Genomic DNA, 21522 nt, shown 5'->3' with positions numbered 1-21522 from the left:
CCAGAACTCAAGAGGTGTCTACATCAACTCCTCTCGTGGAAGACCAAATCAGGAATTACCGAAGGAACCAGAGGAGAATATTCAATGCCAGAAGGCGACTCGGGCAGCTTATCTCCAGAAATACGGACTCAAATATACAAATTCTGGAACAACAGATAGACCCTCAAGCACAACTACAATTATCTATGAGGGAAAGGGCTACAATAGCGCCTGCTGAGGTGCTATATCATTCAAGAAGAGATGATGTACATCATAGGGTCTACACACACAGGTCTGAAGAAGCCATGTTGGTCACAAATAACCAGGAAGACAGGGCTTTTATACAAGAACGAAGTTTTGACCAACTGATCCGGAGTGGGATGAGATACATTCATCTAGGGATCCTTCAAGCAAGGATCCAAACACTCCACCGACAAGAAGAAGGAACACTAGCACTATTGGTGTTCCGCGACAACAGATGGGCTGACGACAGGTCCATCATTGCAACTATGGAAGTAGACCTGACTAGAGGGAGTCAATTAGTCTACGTGGTACCAGACACCATGATGACGGTAGGAGATTTCTACCGTAACATACAACTCTCAATACTAACCCATGGTTATGATACATGGCAGAATGGAGAGGCCAATTTATTAATCACCAGGGGATTGGTAGGGCGACTTTCAAATACCCCGAATGTCGCCTTTGCATATGAAATTTCAGGGGTGGTGGACTACCTAACAAGCCATGGCGTAAGAGCTTTGCCAGGTAGGAGGTACTCCACAACAGAAATTCGAGGAAGAGACTGGATGATCAGGCCTACGCAGGTCTCGATTCCCATGCAACCTGTTGAGCTCAGAAGCCGAAACCTGATCGATGGGAGAATTTCGATCAGTTTTGAAAATTACAAAGCTGCATCAACATCCAGTAGGATCCAGTACAACAACGTTGACGATGAAACGTTCAGTGAAGAAGAAGAGATACGAAGTCACACAATAGCCGTCAACATTCAACTTTCCAGTGATGAAGAAAACGAGGCAGAAGAACTACAAAAAGATCTAAACTTTTACTTCCAAAATATTAATGACTCAAGGGAGGAAGTAGAAATGCCATATCCTCAAAGGCCTCGACGAGAACTAATCGCAGCAGGATTAGAAGAAGAATTAGTGATGGAATACCCCCAATTAGCAAAATTATCCCATCAGGTATATTCATCATCTGCTATTTCAAATTACAGGCCTCCTTCGGACTCAACTATGGGGCCAATAAACTACCCCCCAGCAGTAAACATAGAATCCACAAGTCAAAGGCCAGAGTATGAAGGATACTCAAGGCAACAACCGAAGTACAAAGCGAAAAACTTTTCTGAAGCCTGGAACCTTCCTTCAGCATTCCAACAACAGGGGGCAATATTTATCATCCCATCTCAATTAGGGATGTTTGATGAGGTATTTATGAGGTGGGAATCAATAACAAAAAATCTAGTATCTTTACAAGGATTTACTGACCCATTGGCAAAAATGGAGTTTATTGAAAATTTACTTGGAGAAGCAGAAAAACTGGCGTGGATTCAATGGCGAATGGCCTACCCAGATGAATACCAACAGCTTCTTGCCAATGCAGATGGAACAGGAGGAACACAAAACATCCTCTCGCAACTAAGGACCATCTTTATACTTGAAGACCCATTTCAAGGATCAACTACAGCACAAGAAGAGGCCTACAGAGATCTTGAAAGGTTATCCTGTACTAACCTCAAGCATATTATTCAATTTCTAAATGACTATATGAGGTTAGCATCCAAAACCGGAAGGATGTTTTTAGGACCTGAATTATCAGAAAAACTATGGTCCAAAATGCCAGGAGAATTGGGAAAAAGAATTAAAGCTGCATTCGAAGCAAAATACAGAGGAAATACTATAGGAGTAATCCCAAGGATCCTTTTCTCCTATAAATACTTGGAATCAGAATGCAAGGATGCTGCGTTTAGAAGAGCATTAAAGGATTTATCCTTTTGCAGTGAAATTCCTATCCCAGGATATTACAGTAAACCAGAAAGGAAATACGGGGTGAGAAGATCTACAACATACAAAGGCAAACCCCACTCATCTCATGCAAGAATCGAAAAGAGAAAGCATTTGATAAGAAATAAAAAATGCAAATGCTATCTCTACGGGGAAGAAGGACACTATGCAAGAGAATGTCCTAATGACAAAAAAAATATCAAAAGGGTAGCTATATTTGAACAACTAGATATCCCTGAAGAATATGAAATACTATCTGTCCAGGAAGGAGAAAACCAAAGCGATGCTATCTACTCAATATCTGAAGGAGAAGATGCAGAAGACCTACAACACGGTATTCACTCCTTCACCCACAAAATTTTTGCTCTAGTAGAAGATAGTAGAACTTGGTGGATAGGTCCTGAGACAGGATACAGGGCAAGGATACAAGTCTCTCAAGAACAAGCGGAATGCAGGCATATATGGGAAATCAACACAAAGCTACCATCAGTACTAGAAGAATGCAAATGCTGTAAAAGAAAATCACAAAGGAGACATAGGAGGCATTGTCCTCTATGCAAAATCACCTCTTGCGGAATGTGCAGTATATACTATTTTGACAAAAGAACACCTGTCATGATGGAAGAACCTCCGAGGTATGAACCTAGAAACTTGCTTCAAACACAACAAGATTTTATTAATCATTGTGAAGCTGAGATACGAAGGCTCAAAATGACCGTGGAATTCGAGCAACAAAAGGCCAAGGAATTAGAAGAAGCGCATGCTCAATCCATAGCCATAGCACAAGAAAATCTCAACCTCAGAAATGAACTATCAGAACTAAAAGAAAAATACAGTAAACTGGAAGAAGAAATCCTGGAAGTAGACAGGTTGAGACTGGAAAAGGCAGACCTCCTAAGAGAAATACAAAGGCTCGGGAAGGTAAAAATTGAAGAAAGTGAAGAGGATGAAGAGGCTCTTGTTCTTTTAGAGGAAGAAACTCAAAAGGTTCTTTCTATGGAGACAAAAGAAACTGGAGGATCAAGAAAATCTAAGAACATGCTCTTCAACTTAAAGGTACATATGGAAATCCTAAATATTCCCCTTTTTGAAATTAACGCTATATTGGACACAGGAGCTACAACTTGCTGTATAGACGAAAGGGCTGTACCAAAAGCTGCAATAGAGGAAAATCCCTATGTAGTGCACTTCAGTGGGATTACCTCTAAAACAACAGCAAACAAGAAGTTAAGGGGAGGAAGGATGACTATTGGAAATAACAGTTTCAGAATACCATACACTTATGCATTTCCAATGAAGCTCGGGGATGACATTCAAATGATAATAGGCTGTAATTTCATAAGGGCAATGCAGGGAGGAGTAAGGATTGAAGGTAACACTGTCACATTCTATAAAAACCTGACAACTATTAACACTCTGCCCTACATCTCAACAGCAATAGAGGAGCTAGATCTGGAAGAGGATGATTATATCCAGATCCAGGAATCAGTGCTATATTCAGCAGAAACTCAACAAAGTAATGAAAGCATAAAGGCCAAGTTTGGAAGCCTATTGGATCAATTAAAGGCCCAAGGATATATTGGAGAAGATCCCCTCAAATACTGGAAAAAGAACAAAATAACATGCAAGCTGGAAATTAAGAATCCAGACTTTGTGGTAGAAGATAAACCTCTTAGACATCTGACACCACAAGCAAAAGAAGCCTTTTCCAAACATGTGAAAGCGCTACTAGAGATCGGGATCATTAGACCAAGTAAAAGCAAGCATAGAACTACGGCTATAATTGTCAACTCAGGAACTACAGTGGACCCCATAACAGGAACAGAAAGAAAGGGGAAGGAAAGGATGGTCTTCAACTACAAGAGGCTTAACGACATTACTGAAAAGGACCAATACAGCCTTCCCGGTATCAACACAATACTCAAGAAGGTTAGTAACAGCAAAATTTATTCAAAATTTGACTTAAAATCTGGTTTCCATCAAGTCGCAATGCACCCAGATTCAATCGAATGGACTGCATTCTGGGTTCCCGAAGGATTATACGAATGGCTTGCAATGCCATTCGGTCTTAAGAATGCCCCTGCTATATTCCAAAGGAAAATGGACAACTGTTTCAGAGGTACAGAACAATTTATTGCTGTGTACATAGATGACATACTTGTGTTCTCAAAAAATGAGAAGGAGCATGGGCAACATCTCACCAAAATGTTGGAAATATGTCAAGAAAACGGTCTTATTCTAAGCCCAACAAAAATGAAGATTGCAGTAAGAGAAATCGAGTTTCTTGGAGCAGTCCTGGGTAATTCAAAAATCAAGCTGCAACCCCATATCATCAAAAGGATCGCTGAGTATCAAGAAAAAGACCTCATGATAAAGAAGGGTCTTAGATCATGGTTGGGAATTCTGAATTATGCAAGAAGCTATATACCCAACCTAGGCAAACTATTAGGCCCGCTGTATTCAAAAACAAGCCCAACTGGTGAGAAAAGAATGAATGAGCAGGACTGGAAGCTAGTCAGGAAGATCAAAAACCTGGTACAGAACCTTCCTGACTTGGAAGTACCCCCTGAGGAATGTTTCATAATCCTAGAAACAGATGGATGTATGGAAGGTTGGGGAGGAATTTGCAAATGGAAGAAACAGAAATACGACCCCAGAAATACAGAAAAAATATGCGCATACGCCAGTGGAAGGTACAACCCAATCAAGTCCACCATAGATGCCGAAATGCATGCGGTTATGAAGACCCTTGAAGCATTAAAAATTTACTTCCTGGATAAAAGGGAAATTATCATAAGAACTGACTGCCAGGCAATCATAAGCTTCTTCAACAAATCCTCTCAGAACAAACCATCTAGGGTGAGATGGATGGCCTTCGTAGACTACATAACAGGAAGCGGCGTTGAAATCAAATTCGAGCACATTGAAGGAGAGAGTAACATCCTAGCCGACTCCTTATCTCGACTAATAAATATTTTGATTGCAGGATGGCCAAACGAATCACTCTGCCTACTTCTAGAAGCGACACAGGAAGTTCAAGCCAAACCCAAACCCAAGGCCGTTACTCATTTGAATCAACTAATGAATCAAGTGACCTCCTCCTACAATACCAACAGGAGATGGATAGACTCACATCCGGAACACGTGGAGGACTCTCTTTCAGCAAAATGGGATTATCTGAAAGGAGGCTCGGAGCAATTCAAAAGGAAGCCTCCAGACAAGCACTTGAGGCATTGCAGCAATTCTTCAACATCCACTTAATCAAGACTAAAGAGTATCAGAGAAGGAGCGGTGGAAAAGACAACTGGTACAGAGACTGGTTACCAGTCGTTCTTCAACAACAACGACAACTGGAGGAGGCCCTATCTCTAGTAAAAGACGTCTCACAAAGAACAACCAGCTTCAGCCTTTAGGGAATGGCGGACCCCTACAATCAGCTGAAGGAATCCACTTTCTCTTCGCCGCCAAATAAAGACAAGTGAAGCTTCCGGGAACCACTTGTAGTGTCCACCAGCTGGCAACAGTTGGATGTATTTACTTTCCTTAGTGTTTAAGTGAGAAAGAGCTGAGCCTCGGGGAGCCGCTCGTAGTGTCTGCCAGCTGGAAACAGCTGGATGCATTTACTTTCCTTAGTGTTTAAGCAAAACGAGCTGAGCCTCGGGGAGCCGCTCAGTTCGAAAGCTGGCAACAGCTGGACAAAGGAATATAAAAGGAACGGATATAAGTGCGATGGGGCCCAATGAGCACCCGGCTTTATCCTTCCTTTCTATATAAACCCTCGCCCAGACTCTTGCAAGGCATCGGTCGAAAAACCAGAGTCTTACTTGAGTAGAAACCAATCTGTAAGCCTTTCAGCAATCCTTTGTAAGCAATTTACAAATTGAGACTGGTTATACAGGCTCTTGCATAGTTGATGGATACAGTATCATTGGTTTACCATGGTTTAAACTTGTGAATTAGTGATGGTTAGTACGAGATACATTCGACAGGTGTTTGTAATACATTCATCATAAAGTACTCACCTGGGGAAGCGAATATTGTTATTTACAAATTAGACATAATTTTTGTATTGAACTTTAACAATGTATTATTTATTAGTCGAGAGATAAACTTTCTGATTACAGAATAGTTACATTATGTGTTATAAGTTGTATTATTGTCAAAGACTGGTAAGAGATACATTAGTAATTATGTATTAGTTACACAGTGTCCTTCAGTTGCTGTATCAAAGGAGATACTACAGTCAGTTTATAAAAATTATACAACTTATAAACTATAAGTTAGTTAGTATAAGTTAGTTAACTATATCATAGGATTGACAGTTTGTCTTATACATGAAATTGTATAAGTTAGTTAGTATTTTGATTACAGTAACTTATAAACTTATAAACGCTTGTTACTGTAACCTTATAAACGTTTGTTAGTTTCTAAAAACGCTTGTTACTGTAACCTATACTAACCTTATAAACAAATATACAAATATACAAATATAAGACAAATATACAATATAAGACAAATATACAACTTACTTGCTATGATATAGTTTGGTTGTTTCTAAAACGCTTGTTACTGTAACCTATACAATTTATAAGTTACAGTAACCAAATATAAGACAAATATAAGACAAACCTATACAATTTATAGTTAGTATTTTGTATAAGACAAACGTTTATAAGGTTACAAATTCTGTTGTCTTACCAATACACAGTACAGTAACTTATAAGACACAGTATAGAATAGTGTCTTATATACTGTAACTTATAAACTTATCCAGTAGGTAAATGCTGTCTTGTAGGTTACAAATGCTGTCTTATATAGTACCATTACTATTTTGATTACAGTACAACTAGTACTGTATTGTTAAACTATACTGTGTAACCCTCGCCCAGACAGGTAATTTGGTTGAATTTCATCTCTTATTTAAACAGAAATTGTTACTATAAGAGATTACGAATGTCTTTGATATGCAAGCCTTTCAATAATATATACTTATGTCTTGACATATCAATTTCATGTATTACACATACATCAGTTTACCCTCGCCCAGGTGTAATATACAAATGGGGAATGTATCCCATTTCGCAAATAATTTTCTAATTGAAACATCACTATTTACATTACCTGGGTATTTACAAATGCCTTTTATAAATTTGGTAAATACATTCAAGCTCGCATTCTGTAAGAAATAGTAAGCATAAAGAACGAGAAGAAAGCTTAAATTGCTTACAAAGGATTGCTGAAAGGCTTACAGATTGGTTTTTCTACTCAAGTAAGACTCTGGTTTTTCGACCGATGCCTTGCAAGAGTCTGGGCGAGGGTTTATATAGAAAGGAAGGATAAAGCCGGGTGCTCATTGGGCCCCATCGCACTTATATCCGTTCCTTTTATATTCCTTTGTCCAGCTGTTGCCAGCTTTCGAACTGAGCGGCTCCCCGAGGCTCAGCTCGTTTTGCTTAAACACTAAGGAAAGTAAATGCATCCAGCTGTTTCCAGCTGGCAGACACTACGAGCGGCTCCCCGAGGCTCAGCTCTTTCTCACTTAAACACTAAGGAAAGTAAATACATCCAGCTGTTGCCAGCTGGTGGACACTACAAGTGGTTCCCGGAAGCTTCACTTGTCTTTATTTGGCGGCGAAGAGAAAGTGGATTCCTTCAGCTGATTGTAGGGGTCCGCCATTCCCTAAAGGCTGAAGCTGGTTGTTCTTTGTGAGACGTCTTTTACCAGAGATAGGGCCTCCTCCAGTTGTCGTTGTTGTTGAAGAACGACTGGTAACCAGTCTCTGTACCAGTTGTCTTTTCCACCGCTCCTTCTCTGATACTCTTTAGTCTTGATTAAGTGGATGTTGAAGAATTGCTGCAATGCCTCAAGTGCTTGTCTGGAGGCTTCCTTTTGAATTGCTCCGAGCCTCCTTTCAGATAATCCCATTTTGCTGAAAGAGAGTCCTCCACGTGTTCCGGATGTGAGTCTATCCATCTCCTGTTGGTATTGTAGGAGGAGGTCACTTGATTCATTAGTTGATTCAAATGAGTAACGGCCTTGGGGTTGGGTTTGGCTTGAACTTCCTGTGTCGCTTCTAGAAGTAGGCAGAGTGATTCGTTTGGCCATCCTGCAATCAAAATATTTATTAGTCGAGATAAGGAGTCGGCTAGGATGTTACTCTCTCCTTCAATGTGCTCGAATTTGATTTCAACGCCGCTTCCTGTTATGTAGTCTACGAAGGCCATCCATCTCACCCTAGATGGTTTGTTCTGAGAGGATTTGTTGAAGAAGCTTATGATTGCCTGGCAGTCAGTTCTTATGATAATTTCCCTTTTATCCAGGAAGTAAATTTTTAATGCTTCAAGGGTCTTCATAACCGCATGCATTTCGGCATCTATGGTGGACTTGATTGGGTTGTACCTTCCACTGGCGTATGCGCATATTTTTTCTGTATTTCTGGGGTCGTATTTCTGTTTCTTCCATTTGCAAATTCCTCCCCAACCTTCCATACATCCATCTGTTTCTAGGATTATGAAACATTCCTCAGGGGGTACTTCCAAGTCAGGAAGGTTCTGTACCAGGTTTTTGATCTTCCTGACTAGCTTCCAGTCCTGCTCATTCATTCTTTTCTCACCAGTTGGGCTTGTTTTTGAATACAGCGGGCCTAATAGTTTGCCTAGGTTGGGTATATAGCTTCTTGCATAATTCAGAATTCCCAACCATGATCTAAGACCCTTCTTTATCATGAGGTCTTTTTCTTGATACTCAGCGATCCTTTTGATGATATGGGGTTGCAGCTTGATTTTTGAATTACCCAGGACTGCTCCAAGAAACTCGATTTCTCTTACTGCAATCTTCATTTTTGTTGGGCTTAGAATAAGACCGTTTTCTTGACATATTTCCAACATTTTGGTGAGATGTTGCCCATGCTCCTTCTCATTTTTTGAGAACACAAGTATGTCATCTATGTACACAGCAATAAATTGTTCTGTACCTCTGAAACAGTTGTCCATTTTCCTTTGGAATATAGCAGGGGCATTCTTAAGACCGAATGGCATTGCAAGCCATTCGTATAATCCTTCGGGAACCCAGAATGCAGTCCATTCGATTGAATCTGGGTGTATTGCAACTTGATGGAAACCAGATTTTAAGTCAAATTTTGAATAAATTTTGCTGTTACTAACCTTCTTGAGTATTGTGTTGATACCGGGAAGGCTGTATTGGTCCTTTTCAGTAATGTCGTTAAGCCTCTTGTAGTTGAAGACCATCCTTTCCTTCCCCTTTCTTTCTGTTCCTGTTATGGGGTCCACTGTAGTTCCTGAGTTGACAATTATAGCCGTAGTTCTATGCTTGCTTTTACTTGGTCTAATGATCCCGATCTCTAGTAGCGCTTTCACATGTTTGGAAAAGGCTTCTTTTGCTTGTGGTGTCAGATGTCTAAGAGGTTTATCTTCTACCACAAAGTCTGGATTCTTAATTTCCAGCTTGCATGTTATTTTGTTCTTTTTCCAGTATTTGAGGGGATCTTCTCCAATATATCCTTGGGCCTTTAATTGATCCAATAGGCTTCCAAACTTGGCCTTTATGCTTTCATTACTTTGTTGAGTTTCTGCTGAATATAGCACTGATTCCTGGATCTGGATATAATCATCCTCTTCCAGATCTAGCTCCTCTATTGCTGTGGCTGTTGAGATGTAGGGCAGAGTGTTAATAGTTGTCAGGTTTTTATAGAATGTGACAGTGTTACCTTCAATCCTTACTCCTCCCTGCATTGCCCTTATGAAATTACAGCCTATTATCATTTGAATGTCATCCCCGAGCTTCATTGGAAATGCATAAGTGTATGGTATTCTGAAACTGTTATTTCCAATAGTCATCCTTCCTCCCCTTAACTTCTTGTTTGCTGTTGTTTTAGAGGTAATCCCACTGAAGTGCACTACATAGGGATTTTCCTCTATTGCAGCTTTTGGTACAGCCCTTTCGTCTATATAGCAAGTTGTAGCTCCTGTGTCCAATATAGCGTTAATTTCAAAAAGGGGAATATTTAGGATTTCCATATGTACCTTTAAGTTGAAGAGCATGTTCTTAGATTTTCTTGATCCTCCAGTTTCTTTTGTCTCCATAGAAAGAACCTTTTGAGTTTCTTCCTCTAAAAGAACAAGAGCCTCTTCATCCTCTTCACTTTCTTCAATTTTTACCTTCCCGAGCCTTTGTATTTCTCTTAGGAGGTCTGCCTTTTCCAGTCTCAACCTGTCTACTTCCAGGATTTCTTCTTCCAGTTTACTGTATTTTTCTTTTAGTTCTGATAGTTCATTTCTGAGGTTGAGATTTTCTTGTGCTATGGCTATGGATTGAGCATGCGCTTCTTCTAATTCCTTGGCCTTTTGTTGCTCGAATTCCACGGTCATTTTGAGCCTTCGTATCTCAGCTTCACAATGATTAATAAAATCTTGTTGTGTTTGAAGCAAGTTTCTAGGTTCATACCTCGGAGGTTCTTCCATCATGACAGGTGTTCTTTTGTCAAAATAGTATATACTGCACATTCCGCAAGAGGTGATTTTGCATAGAGGACAATGCCTCCTATGTCTCCTTTGTGATTTTCTTTTACAGCATTTGCATTCTTCTAGTACTGATGGTAGCTTTGTGTTGATTTCCCATATATGCCTGCATTCCGCTTGTTCTTGAGAGACTTGTATCCTTGCCCTGTATCCTGTCTCAGGACCTATCCACCAAGTTTTACTATCTTCTACTAGAGCAAAAATTTTGTGGGTGAAGGAGTGAATACCGTGTTGTAGGTCTTCTGCATCTTCTCCTTCAGATATTGAGTAGATAGCATCGCTTTGGTTTTCTCCTTCCTGGACAGATAGTATTTCATATTCTTCAGGGATATCTAGTTGTTCAAATATAGCTACCCTTTTGATATTTTTTTTGTCATTAGGACATTCTCTTGCATAGTGTCCTTCTTCCCCGCAGAGATAGCATTTGCATTTTTTATTTCTTATCAAATGCTTTCTCTTTTCGATTCTTGCATGAGATGAGTGGGGTTTGCCTTTGTATGTTGTAGATCTTCTCACCCCGTATTTCCTTTCTGGTTTACTGTAATATCCTGGGATAGGAATTTCACTGCAAAAGGATAAATCCTTTAATGCTCTTCTAAACGCAGCATCCTTGCATTCTGATTCCAAGTATTTATAGGAGAAAAGGATCCTTGGGATTACTCCTATAGTATTTCCTCTGTATTTTGCTTCGAATGCAGCTTTAATTCTTTTTCCCAATTCTCCTGGCATTTTGGACCATAGTTTTTCTGATAATTCAGGTCCTAAAAACATCCTTCCGGTTTTGGATGCTAACCTCATATAGTCATTTAGAAATTGAATAATATGCTTGAGGTTAGTACAGGATAACCTTTCAAGATCTCTGTAGGCCTCTTCTTGTGCTGTAGTTGATCCTTGAAATGGGTCTTCAAGTATAAAGATGGTCCTTAGTTGCGAGAGGATGTTTTGTGTTCCTCCTGTTCCATCTGCATTGGCAAGAAGCTGTTGGTATTCATCTGGGTAGGCCATTCGCCATTGAATCCACGCCAGTTTTTCTGCTTCTCCAAGTAAATTTTCAATAAACTCCATTTTTGCCAGTGGGTCAGTAAATCCTTGTAAAGATACTAGATTTTTTGTTATTGATTCCCACCTCATAAATACCTCATCAAACATCCCTAATTGAGATGGGATGATAAATATTGCCCCCTGTTGTTGGAATGCTGAAGGAAGGTTCCAGGCTTCAGAAAAGTTTTTCGCTTTGTACTTCGGTTGTTGCCTTGAGTATCCTTCATACTCTGGCCTTTGACTTGTGGATTCTATGTTTACTGCTGGGGGGTAGTTTATTGGCCCCATAGTTGAGTCCGAAGGAGGCCTGTAATTTGAAATAGCAGATGATGAATATACCTGATGGGATAATTTTGCTAATTGGGGGTATTCCATCACTAATTCTTCTTCTAATCCTGCTGCGATTAGTTCTCGTCGAGGCCTTTGAGGATATGGCATTTCTACTTCCTCCCTTGAGTCATTAATATTTTGGAAGTAAAAGTTTAGATCTTTTTGTAGTTCTTCTGCCTCGTTTTCTTCATCACTAGAAAGTTGAATGTTGACGGCTATTGTGTGACTTCGTATCTCTTCCTCGTCACTGAACGTTTCATCGTCAACGTTGTTGTACTGGATCCTACTGGATGTTGATGCAGCTTTGTAATTTTCAAAACTGATCGAAATTCTCCCATCGATCAGGTTTCGGCTTCTGAGCTCAACAGGTTGCATGGGAATCGAGACCTGCGTAGGCCTGATCATCCAGTCTCTTCCTCGAATTTCTGTTGTGGAGTACCTCCTACCTGGCAAAGCTCTTACGCCATGGCTTGTTAGGTAGTCCACCACCCCTGAAATTTCATATGCAAAGGCGACATTCGGGGTATTTGAAAGTCGCCCTACCAATCCCCTGGTGATTAATAAATTGGCCTCTCCATTCTGCCATGTATCATAACCATGGGTTAGTATTGAGAGTTGTATGTTACGGTAGAAATCTCCTACCGTCATCATGGTGTCTGGTACCACGTAGACTAATTGACTCCCTCTAGTCAGGTCTACTTCCATAGTTGCAATGATGGACCTGTCGTCAGCCCATCTGTTGTCGCGGAACACCAATAGTGCTAGTGTTCCTTCTTCTTGTCGGTGGAGTGTTTGGATCCTTGCTTGAAGGATCCCTAGATGAATGTATCTCATCCCACTCCGGATCAGTTGGTCAAAACTTCGTTCTTGTATAAAAGCCCTGTCTTCCTGGTTATTTGTGACCAAAATGGGGAAGCGAATACATAATGTATGAATGCCCCATTTTGGTATTGTTTTAGTAAATTGTAGCTCTTAATGTATGAATACAACATATCTAGTATATGTCTAAGCTTTGGGAAGAATCTATTCAGAAGTGGTATACCGACTCTCATACCTCCCATCTTGATTACTTAAATCTAGCTGAGACTTCAAAACCTACCCAAAAGGAACTTGCCCACAACATTTCAGTTATTTACGACCGAACTTGTCTCTCAAGTAGAGTAAATCTAAGAAACTTTAAGCTCCTGCTTGAAGAAAAACAAAACCTTGAGCATAGGATTAAAAGGCTTGAATCCTCAGTAAAAACATTAACCTCCTTATTTGTTGAAAATAAGCCTCTCACCCAAACTGAAGTTCAGAAACTGTTGTTTGAAATAACTAAGCAATTTAGGCTTATTGAAGAAGAAGCCTTACGGCTTTCACGAAACCTCGATCAAAAACTCCAAAGGATTGAAATCTTACTATCCAAAATAGAAAAGCAAATTTTTGGATGAGCCACATATCCTCAAGGAGTACCGAATCCTACAAAGAAGCTCTTAAGGCCACTGAATCCATTGATCCCCCGTCACTCGGTTTTCTTAAAACCAGTGATTGTCCGGGAACTCTCAGCCACCAGACAGTTGTAATTAAACAGCACAACGTGCAAATACAGCTTTTAATACAGATAGCTGAGGACATAAAAGGAATACGAACGGAACTACAGACAATACGGGAGTTGCAACAATCAAAACCCATACAATCCCAAGTAGTACCGGACGAACTCATCTCCAGACTAGCAAACCTCAACTTAGGTCCTTCGGAAAGACCTAAAGAGGCAAAAGGAAAAATTCTGGTCTTTAAAGACCCCATAAAAATTTTCCAAGAAGCAAGGAAATGACTACCAGAACTCAAGAGGTGTCTACATCAACTCCTCTCGTGGAAGACCAAATCAGGAATTACCGAAGGAACCAGAGGAGAATATTCAACGCCAGAAGGCGACTCGGGCAACTTATCTCCAGAAATACGGACTCAAATATACAAATTCTGGAACAACAGATAGACCCTCAAGCACAACTACAATTATCTATGAGGGAAAGGGCTACAATAGCGCCTGCTGAGGTGCTATATCATTCAAGAAGAGATGATGTACATCATAGGGTCTACACACACAGGTCTGAAGAAGCCATGTTGGTCACAAATAACCAGGAAGACAGGGCTTTTATACAAGAACGAAGTTTTGACCAACTGATCCGGAGTGGGATGAGATACATTCATCTAGGGATCCTTCAAGCAAGGATCCAAACACTCCACCGACAAGAAGAAGGAACACTAGCACTATTGGTGTTCCGCGACAACAGATGGGCTGACGACAGGTCCATCATTGCAACTATGGAAGTAGACCTGACTAGAGGGAGTCAATTAGTCTACGTGGTACCAGACACCATGATGACGGTAGGAGATTTCTACCGTAACATACAACTCTCAATACTAACCCATGGTTATGATATATGGCAGAATGGAGAGGCCAATTTATTAATCACCAGGGGATTGGTAGGGCGACTTTCAAATACCCCGAATGTCGCCTTTGCATATGAAATTTCAGGGGTGGTGGACTACCTAACAAGCCATGGCGTAAGAGCTTTGCCAGGTAGGAGGTACTCCACAACAGAAATTCGAGGAAGAGACTGGATGATCAGGCCTACGCAGGTCTCGATTCCCATGCAACCTGTTGAGCTCAGAAGCCGAAACCTGATCGATGGGAGAATTTCGATCAGTTTTGAAAATTACAAAGCTGCATCAACATCCAGTAGGATCCAGTACAACAACGTTGACGATGAAACGTTCAGTGACGAAGAAGAGATACGAAGTCACACAATAGCCGTCAACATTCAACTTTCCAGTGATGAAGAAAACGAGGCAGAAGAACTACAAAAAGATCTAAACTTTTACTTCCAAAATATTAATGACTCAAGGGAGGAAGTAGAAATGCCATATCCTCAAAGGCCTCGACGAGAACTAATCGCAGCAGGATTAGAAGAAGAATTAGTGATGGAATACCCCCAATTAGCAAAATTATCCCATCAGGTATATTCATCATCTGCTATTTCAAATTACAGGCCTCCTTCGGACTCAACTATGGGGCCAATAAACTACCCCCCAGCAGTAAACATAGAATCCACAAGTCAAAGGCCAGAGTATGAAGGATACTCAAGGCAACAACCGAAGTACAAAGCGAAAAACTTTTCTGAAGCCTGGAACCTTCCTTCAGCATTCCAACAACAGGGGGCAATATTTATCATCCCATCTCAATTAGGGATGTTTGATGAGGTATTTATGAGGTGGGAATCAATAACAAAAAATCTAGTATCTTTACAAGGATTTACTGACCCACTGGCAAAAATGGAGTTTATTGAAAATTTACTTGGAGAAGCAGAAAAACTGGCGTGGATTCAATGGCGAATGGCCTACCCAGATGAATACCAACAGCTTCTTGCCAATGCAGATGGAACAGGAGGAACACAAAACATCCTCTCGCAACTAAGGACCATCTTTATACTTGAAGACCCATTTCAAGGATCAACTACAGCACAAGAAGAGGCCTACAGAGATCTTGAAAGGTTATCCTGTACTAACCTCAAGCATATTATTCAATTTCTAAATGACTATATGAGGTTAGCATCCAAAACCGGAAGGATGTTTTTAGGACCTGAATTATCAGAAAAACTATGGTCCAAAATGCCAGGAGAATTGGGAAAAAGAATTAAAGCTGCATTCGAAGCAAAATACAGAGGAAATACTATAGGAGTAATCCCAAGGATCCTTTTCTCCTATAAATACTTGGAATCAGAATGCAAGGATGCTGCGTTTAGAAGAGCATTAAAGGATTTATCCTTTTGCAGTGAAATTCCTATCCCAGGATATTACAGTAAACCAGAAAGGAAATACGGGGTGAGAAGATCTACAACATACAAAGGCAAACCCCACTCATCTCATGCAAGAATCGAAAAGAGAAAGCATTTGATAAGAAATAAAAAATGCAAATGCTATCTCTGCGGGGAAGAAGGACACTATGCAAGAGAATGTCCTAATGACAAAAAAAATATCAAAAGGGTAGCTATATTTGAACAACTAGATATCCCTGAAGAATATGAAATACTATCTGTCCAGGAAGGAGAAAACCAAAGCGATGCTATCTACTCAATATCTGAAGGAGAAGATGCAGAAGACCTACAACACGGTATTCACTCCTTCACCCACAAAATTTTTGCTCTAGTAGAAGATAGTAGAACTTGGTGGATAGGTCCTGAGACAGGATACAGGGCAAGGATACAAGTCTCTCAAGAACAAGCGGAATGCAGGCATATATGGGAAATCAACACAAAGCTACCATCAGTACTAGAAGAATGCAAATGCTGTAAAAGAAAATCACAAAGTAGACATAGGAGGCATTGTCCTCTATGCAAAATCACCTCTTGCGGAATGTGCAGTATATACTATTTTGACAAAAGAACACCTGTCATGATGGAAGAACCTCCGAGGTATGAACCTAGAAACTTGCTTCAAACACAACAAGATTTTATTAATCATTGTGAAGCTGAGATACGAAGGCTCAAAATGACCGTGGAATTCGAGCAACAAAAGGCCAAGGAATTAGAAGAAGCGCATGCTCAATCCATAGCCATAGCACAAGAAAATCTCAACCTCAGAAATGAACTATCAGAACTAAAAGAAAAATACAGTAAACTGGAAGAAGAAATCCTGGAAGTAGACAGGTTGAGACTGGAAAAGGCAGACCTCCTAAGAGAAATACAAAGGCTCGGGAAGGTAAAAATTGAAGAAAGTGAAGAGGATGAAGAGGCTCTTGTTCTTTTAGAGGAAGAAACTCAAAAGGTTCTTTCTATGGAGACAAAAGAAACTGGAGGATCAAGAAAATCTAAGAACATGCTCTTCAACTTAAAGGTACATATGGAAATCCTAAATATTCCCCTTTTTGAAATTAACGCTATATTGGACACAGGAGCTACAACTTGCTGTATAGACGAAAGGGCTGTACCAAAAGCTGCAATAGAGGAAAATCCCTATGTAGTGCACTTCAGTGGGATTACCTCTAAAACAACAGCAAACAAGAAGTTAAGGGGAGGAAGGATGACTATTGGAAATAACAGTTTCAGAATACCATACACTTATGCATTTCCAATGAAGCTCGGGGATGACATTCAAATGATAATAGGCTGTAATTTCATAAGGGCAATGCAGGGAGGAGTAAGGATTGAAGGTAACACTGTCACATTCTATAAAAACCTGACAACTATTAACACTCTGCCCTACATCTCAACAGCCACAGCAATAGAGGAGCTAGATCTGGAAGAGGATGATTATATCCAGATCCAGGAATCAGTGCTATATTCAGCAGAAACTCAACAAAGTAATGAAAGCATAAAGGCCAAGTTTGGAAGCCTATTGGATCAATTAAAGGCCCAAGGATATATTGGAGAAGATCCCCTCAAATACTGGAAAAAGAACAAAATAACATGCAAGCTGGAAATTAAGAATCCAGACTTTGTGGTAGAAGATAAACCTCTTAGACATCTGACACCACAAGCAAAAGAAGCCTTTTCCAAACATGTGAAAGCGCTACTAGAGATCGGGATCATTAGACCAAGTAAAAGCAAGCATAGAACTACGGCTATAATTGTCAACTCAGGAACTACAGTGGACCCCATAACAGGAACAGAAAGAAAGGGGAAGGAAAGGATGGTCTTCAACTACAAGAGGCTTAACGACATTACTGAAAAGGACCAATACAGCCTTCCCGGTATCAACACAATACTCAAGAAGGTTAGTAACAGCAAAATTTATTCAAAATTTGACTTAAAATCTGGTTTCCATCAAGTCGCAATGCACCCAGATTCAATCGAATGGACTGCATTCTGGGTTCCCGAAGGATTATACGAATGGCTTGCAATGCCATTCGGTCTTAAGAATGCCCCTGCTATATTCCAAAGGAAAATGGACAACTGTTTCAGAGGTACAGAACAATTTATTGCTGTGTACATAGATGACATACTTGTGTTCTCAAAAAATGAGAAGGAGCATGGGCAACATCTCACCAAAATGTTGGAAATATGTCAAGAAAACGGTCTTATTCTAAGCCCAACAAAAATGAAGATTGCAGTAAGAGAAATCGAGTTTCTTGGAGCAGTCCTGGGTAATTCAAAAATCAAGCTGCAACCCCATATCATCAAAAGGATCGCTGAGTATCAAGAAAAAGACCTCATGATAAAGAAGGGTCTTAGATCATGGTTGGGAATTCTGAATTATGCAAGAAGCTATATACCCAACCTAGGCAAACTATTAGGCCCGCTGTATTAAAAAACAAGCCCAACTGGTGAGAAAAGAATGAATGAGCAGGACTGGAAGCTAGTCAGGAAGATCAAAAACCTGGTACAGAACCTTCCTGACTTGGAAGTACCCCCTGAGGAATGTTTCATAATCCTAGAAACAGATGGATGTATGGAAGGTTGGGGAGGAATTTGCAAATGGAAGAAACATAAATACGACCCCAGAAATACAGAAAAAATATGCGCATACGCCAGTGGAAGGTACAACCCAATCAAGTCCACCATAGATGCCGAAATGCATGCGGTTATGAAGACCCTTGAAGCATTAAAAATTTACTTCCTGGATAAAAGGGAAATTATCATAAGAACTGACTGCCAGGCAATCATAAGCTTCTTCAACAAATCCTCTCAGAACAAACCATCTAGGGTGAGATGGATGGCCTTCGTAGACTACATAACAGGAAGCGGCGTTGAAATCAAATTCGAGCACATTGAAGGAGAGAGTAACATCCTAGCCGACTCCTTATCTCGACTAATAAATATTTTGATTGCAGGATGGCCAAACGAATCACTCTGCCTACTTCTAGAAGCGACACAGGAAGTTCAAGCCAAACCCAACCCCAAGGCCGTTACTCATTTGAATCAACTAATGAATCAAGTGACCTCCTCCTACAATACCAACAGGAGATGGATAGACTCACATCCGGAACACGTGGAGGACTCTCTTTCAGCAAAATGGGATTATCTGAAAGGAGGCTCGGAGCAATTCAAAAGGAAGCCTCCAGACAAGCACTTGAGGCATTGCAGCAATTCTTCAACATCCACTTAATCAAGACTAAAGAGTATCAGAGAAGGAGCGGTGGAAAAGACAACTGGTACAGAGACTGGTTACCAGTCGTTCTTCAACAACAACGACAACTGGAGGAGGCCCTATCTCTGGTAAAAGACGTCTCACAAAGAACAACCAGCTTCAGCCTTTAGGGAATGGCGGACCCCTACAATCAGCTGAAGGAATCCACTTTCTCTTCGCCGCCAAATAAAGACAAGTGAAGCTTCCGGGAACCACTTGTAGTGTCCACCAGCTGGCAACAGCTGGATGTATTTACTTTCCTTAGTGTTTAAGTGAGAAAGAGCTGAGCCTCGGGGAGCCGCTCGTAGTGTCTGCCAGCTGGAAACAGCTGGATGCATTTACTTTCCTTAGTGTTTAAGCAAAACGAGCTGAGCCTCGGGGAGCCGCTCAGTTCGAAAGCTGGCAACAGCTGGACAAAGGAATATAAAAGGAACGGATATAAGTGCGATGGGGCCCAATGAGCACCCGGCTTTATCCTTCCTTTCTATATAAACCCTCGCCCAGACTCTTGCAAGGCATCGGTCGAAAAACCAGAGTCTTACTTGAGTAGAAAAACCAATCTGTAAGCCTTTCAGCAATCCTTTGTAAGCAATTTAAGCTTTCTTCTCGTTCTTTATGCTTACTATTTCTTACAGAGATTTATTAGTAATGTATCTGCTATTAGTTTTTAGGCTCATGTATTAGTATTTATAGAAACAACCAAAAAAATTTGTAAATAAGAAAAACTAAATAGTTACAGGTAATTTGGTTATTTATAAACTGTAGTAATGTCTAATTTGTAAGAGATACTACAGTAAACTATAAGAACCAATACTGTAGTCATTTGTAACCTATCTCTTATAAATTGATAGTGTAACAGCGGGCCTATCTGTTTTTATTTACATCTATAAGAGATAGATACAGCATTTGATATAATTGACATAATTTAATCTATAAACTGTAGTATCTCCAATACAAATGCTTGCATATCAAAGACATTAGTATCTCTTATAGATGTAATTTGTTATAATTTATAAATTTCATGTGTAACTACAGTTTATAAATATTACCAAATTACAGAGGGTAACCTGTATATTACAGGTTATCTTACATGTATAAATGGGGATTATTCAATACAAATATTATACTTATAAATTTGTAGAGTAATTTATGTTTTTGGTTCATTATGTCATCATTGGTTGTAACAATATTCATCATTTGCTTACAATTATTTTAGAAATACATCTGTAACATGAGATACTTATGTCTTAATATATACATAAATTATAACCATGGGTAAACTGATGTATTGGTAAGCAATTTGTATATTTGATAAGAAATGGAATACCCTTTTGAGTCTGGTAACCCTAGATATAAAGTACAGTTGAATGTATTACTAATTGGGGGTATGCCATGTAAATTACAGCTTAATAATTTTTAGTTTATAAATTGCCCTTATTCAACCTAATTGGGGTAAACCAAATTTTGTATGGGTTATCAGAACAAAATACTAAAAATATCAAGCGAATTTGTAAATTGGCCTCGCAGCAGTTTTGCGAGAGTATCAAAACTGGGTAAGGATGTACCATTACTTTATTTATAATAACAAAGCCAGACAACTCATTTATTTGATGGACCTAATAAATTGACCTAAGTTGATTGGTTTTTCGACCGATGCCTTGCAAGAGTCTGGGCGAGGGTTTATATAGAAAGGAAGGATAAAGCCGGGTGCTCATTGGGCCCCATCGCACTTATATCCGTTCCTTTTATATTCCTTTGTCCAGCTGTTGCCAGCTTTCGAACTGAGCGGCTCCCCGAGGCTCAGCTCGTTTTGCTTAAACACTAAGGAAAGTAAATGCATCCAGCTGTTTCCAGCTGGCAGACACTACGAGCGGCTCCCCGAGGCTCAGCTCTTTCTCACTTAAACACTAAGGAAAGTAAATACATCCAGCTGTTGCCAGCTGGTGGACACTACAAGTGGTTCCCGGAAGCTTCACTTGTCTTTATTTGGCGGCGAAGAGAAAGTGGATTCCTTCAGCTGATTGTAGGGGTCCGCCATTCCCTAAAGGCTGAAGCTGGTTGTTCTTTGTGAGACGTCTTTTACCAGAGATAGGGCCTCCTCCAGTTGTCGTTGTTGTTGAAGAACGACTGGTAACCAGTCTCTGTACCAGTTGTCTTTTCCACCGCTCCTTCTCTGATACTCTTTAGTCTTGATTAAGTGGATGTTGAAGAATTGCTGCAATGCCTCAAGTGCTTGTCTGGAGGCTTCCTTTTGAATTGCTCCGAGCCTCCTTTCAGATAATCCCATTTTGCTGAAAGAGAGTCCTCCACGTGTTCCGGATGTGAGTCTATCCATCTCCTGTTGGTATTGTAGGAGGAGGTCACTTGATTCATTAGTTGATTCAAATGAGTAACGGCCTTGGGGTTGGGTTTGGCTTGAACTTCCTGTGTCGCTTCTAGAAGTAGGCAGAGTGATTCGTTTGGCCATCCTGCAATCAAAATATTTATTAGTCGAGATAAG

This window comes from Musa acuminata, chromosome BXJ2-10, assembly GCF_036884655.1.
Source record: "Musa acuminata AAA Group cultivar baxijiao chromosome BXJ2-10, Cavendish_Baxijiao_AAA, whole genome shotgun sequence".
In the NCBI taxonomy this organism is placed as follows: Eukaryota; Viridiplantae; Streptophyta; class Magnoliopsida; order Zingiberales; family Musaceae; genus Musa; species Musa acuminata.
The sequence above is the reverse complement of the archived record's forward strand: the minus strand, read 5'-3'. Positions refer to the sequence as shown.